Source organism: Corvus brachyrhynchos, unplaced genomic scaffold (genome assembly GCF_000691975.1).
Source record: "Corvus brachyrhynchos isolate BGI_N302 unplaced genomic scaffold, ASM69197v1 scaffold23, whole genome shotgun sequence".
NCBI lineage: Eukaryota > Metazoa > Chordata > Aves > Passeriformes > Corvidae > Corvus > Corvus brachyrhynchos.
The window spans coordinates 97918-102285 of NW_008238983.1; positions in this window are offsets into that span (position 1 = coordinate 97918).

Consider the following 4368-nt stretch of genomic DNA (forward strand, 5'->3'; position numbering starts at 1 on the left):
TGGCTCAATAGAAATTCATATTGATCATATGAATCTCTATTGAGAGATCATATGGATATGGTTTCTTTTTTGTGATCAATTATTTTTTTTTAAATTAAAAAAATGCATTTGTTGGTACTGCACTCTTAAGATGATTGTTTTTGCTTCTATTCCTTTGACTAAATATTTGAGGGAAGCAAGCACAAATAGATACTCCTGAACTCATTACGTATTTAAGAGAGTGTCCTGGTTTGGGAGGACAGGGTTAATTTTTGCAATGGCCAAGAGGGGCCATGGCTAGGACCCAGAGGTTGTTCTGTATCACCTCAGGTCATTTTCCAGGGATGGAGAATGGGTCAGTGTAGTGTGGTGGAGGGAGAGTTTGGGTATTGTCAGGGGTGAGAACTCACGTGCAAATCCTCTGTTTCTTGCATAGCTTTGTTAGTAATATTGTTGCTGTAATTGTTCATTTTCAGATCTCATTGCTGTTTCCAGTAAATTGTTCTTTTCTCCACCTATGATCTTTACCTTTTGTGGCTCCAAATCTCCTCTCTATCCTGCTGCAGGGGAAAGGGAAGAGGGAGTGAGTGAAGGGCATGTAGTTTGGAGAGTCTCAGTGGGAGCACTGGATTGGGGAGTACCATCTCTAAACCATGGCACAGAGCAACTGGGGTAGTTTCCACTGCCAGCTGAATGCAAGTGACATTCTTGCACATTTCTATTGTTCTGTTGGTTAATGGAATCTTCCCCTTAAGCTACAACACTTGGAGTTTTTCCCCTCAAGCTTCTTTAAAGTACAGGTGGTACTAGAGCACCACATTTTCACACGTACAGCCCATAACCCCTCAATAACACTCGAGACACCGTAGAGGAATAATTGGCATGCCCAGGTTAGTTGCATTACTTGTAGCTGGGACCTGAAAATACGCAAAATGTTCTGTGGGAGACTTTATACTGGGGTCTCAACAGGTAAAAGAAATTAGGCTGTGGGGTTTGGAGACAGGGAGATTGCTGGAAAAGGGCACTGCAGTAAATCCATTATGCACACAAATGGTTACCTATGCTTGTAACCTAAACTGAGTTGCTGGCATTTCTCACTATAGGAAGTTGTCTCTATCCTCTCTGTGGGTCTTTCATTATTTTCCCTTCACCTGCAGCATGACAGTTCATTTTTCTATGCTTATGGTTGCTACCTCATGCAAGAAGAAAATACATAATTTCTGGGGTAATCTTGTGTGGAGGACCTGGCATAAGCAGATAAGCATGTTTTATTCTCAAACATTCTGACTGTTGTGAGAGGAAAGTTGTTAATGGAAGAGAGGGTCCTGCGGAGATGGAGCAGCACTGTTCTCAGCCAGCTTCCTACTCTGCCTTGAGGCTTGCACTCAGCATGCCTTCACTGACTTCCCCTCACCCCAACTCTGTTCCTGGAGGGCTCTAAAGAGCTTTCTGTGCATGCACAAACAATGTAATGTGAATGGTGCGAAAAACCTATTTTACATAAGAGGTGTGCACCAGATAAACTAGAAAAGGAAGTGGATTGGTCCCTTTCTCTCTTTCTCTCTCTCTCTGTTGACCCCAGACTTGGACCAACATGGGATCTCAGAACTGGTGAGTTTTTCCTTCTCTTTCTCCCTTTTCCGTCTTAATTTCTCTCCTCCTTTGCTTTGTCTTGGCAAAGTGCAGCTATCATATCCTTACCCTGTACTCCGTACTGAAGTTTGCTGTGAGGATTGGGAGCATGTTAAAGGTAATTGTAAAAGTTGAGAACTTGTTATTCAACACTTCTCTGATTACATATTGGGCTAGTTTCTGGAGTTAAGGCAACTATATAAAAAAAAGATATGAGATCCCTGACACATGGACTGGTGTCTTTGTTCAGCCTGATGAGTATTTATAATGAACAGCATGCCCCCTCCTGAGTGAGCCGTGATATCCTGCCCATGCAGTTTTGGCCACCATGCAGAACAGTCCAGGTCCAGATGGAAAACCACCTGTAAACTAAATGATTGACATCCATCCAGTGACATTTCCCACAACAGAGACTGTCAGCTGGAGAAGTGCTATGCAACTGTATTTTATCCTTGGAAGGATATCCTTGGGTAGAGTCCTGAAAGCATCCACAGCTGTGAAGTGGAAGCGAATGAATATTGGGCTTCTCCTAAGCACTGCTGTGCTACAGGGCTTATTCAGGTTGTGTTTGCAGCCTGTGTGGTTTCACCTGACCAGCTGGAGCTGTACTGCCTGTTTTAGCCATAGGCACCCAAGCTCTGCTCCTTTTGTAGCCTGCACAGAGGAGTCCTACTTACAGTCCATCCAGAAAGCTCAAGGATCAGATAGCACCTCTCTCAATCCTTGCTTGTAAATCATCCAGGAGAAACAGTGTTTACCTCTGGGTTTAAGAACTGATCTTATTATGGTGTCTGCAGATGGGACTGACTGCAAAAGCAAGCTGGATGTATAAAACCAAAGGTGCCCCTCTGGCCTTTAAAAGCAACAGGGAAGCTGCCACCTAGAAACCATCAGGGATGTGTACCTTTCTCTCCTGTTCTGAAACAAAGGATAGGTACTCTCCTATTGGCTTTTCTGTGAGATGACTTTCTGTGTATTGATTTTATAACCTTTCAACTGTTGTCTCTCAAGTCTTCTACACTGACAGCATTATGAGGATCAGCTGTATGGTCGGAGCTTGGAAAATATTTGTATCTTCGGTTCTTTCTGAGTCAGATGGGTTCACAAAATCCTTGGGGCTGAATGATGATATAATTTCTCACCTCTGTACTTCACAGGTCAAATTATTGCAGCTGCTCAGAGAATTGGAAGAATTCAGGCCAGAGAATTAGCCTTTAGCATCCATTTCCGCTCTTAGTGAAGTTAAGGGGAAATTCCTTCAGGATCGAAGTGGCTACCTGTTTGTGCACATTTGCTCATGCACTCATCTGCTGAAACCTGGCTGTATGCCACTATGTTGAATTCTGCACCTAAAAATAGATTTCTCTGCAGAAACAAGGGGTTTGTGTTCACATTTATTCCTTTTTTCCTGACTGATTGTTTCTGTCTGTCAGCAGCAACAAAGCCTCATTGTTTTGGTGCTCCAACTGGGACGCATTAAATGGCTCCTGTTTTCAGAAACTGCTGAGACTCCAAGTCCTTGAGATATTTGCCCATTAGAGTGCTTCACCCTGGGTAGCCCAAAATGGTGGCAGTTGCACCTTCCCTTCTTAGTAATATTTGCTTTCGATGCAGTTTTCTGCAACTTAATGATTTAAGCCCACCTGGTTTGTGATTGTTGGGGAGAAGAGACAGTAGATTGCTCTTCAGATACTCATCTTGGCATCTTGTAGAAAACACTGCCACTTTTTAGCCAAGTGATCTCTCACTTTTGTTCATTCTCATCCTGCTGACTGTTCATTCTCCATTCACCAGGCTCACAAACAACCTCATTTTTCACACCTACTTCTCCATTTGTTGACACTTTGGGCTCCTGCCCATTGCTCTCCCTTCAGCAGCAAGCTCATTCACATTCCTTATTCAAAACCCACAACATGATTCATTGAACAGCAAAGTGCTTTTGCTTTGCACTGTTTGTCTGAGACTGACCTGAAGGATGACATTATAAATGAGCTCTTACATCTGAATTGCTTTGTCCTGATTAGCAAAGTCAGTAGAAAATGGCAAGGAGCGTTTGGTCTTGAGTGGGATCAGCTGCTTTTCCAAAGTTTCTCTACTCATTGATTTTATGTCTTTGCTTCCCTCTATTGCATGGGGTGTGCCAGTTTCAGTTTCTTAGGCTCCCGAGGGAGATTTTTGAAAAGGACAGTTTACTACAGATGACTTTCACAAAAAAAAAACCCCAAACAAGAACCCCAACCAAATCCTAAACCAACAGAACTGAAGTGGCATTCAGTATGATAAAAGGAGGATGAGCTGGACACTGGAAGTGTTGTAAACCATGAGAATGCTGCAACTTTAATTTTGCTGATTTGAGAGGTTCCAGACTGTGCATTTATTAGAACATTAAAATTAACAGGAATGTTCACTCCTCAAAGTAGAATTCACCTTTAAAAAGTCACGGTATTTTCTAAATTCTTTGTTGGTCATTCAGACCAACATTTCAAATCCAGGTATGTGACTAATTTTGATGCATGTCACCAAAAGGGAAGAACCAAAGATTTTTGTCATCCACAGATTAATGTGAACATATTGCCCCAGTGAGCTGTTTGTTTTTCCATATTTACTCAGCTTTCAGTTGTATTCTGTATCCATGCCATCGAAATCTCAGTAATGACCATTGACTACTGCTGATGTCAACATCAAAATTTATAGAGCTGCAAAATACTACTGTGAGGGCTTTTGAGACATGATGAGTCTCAGTAGACATCATAATAG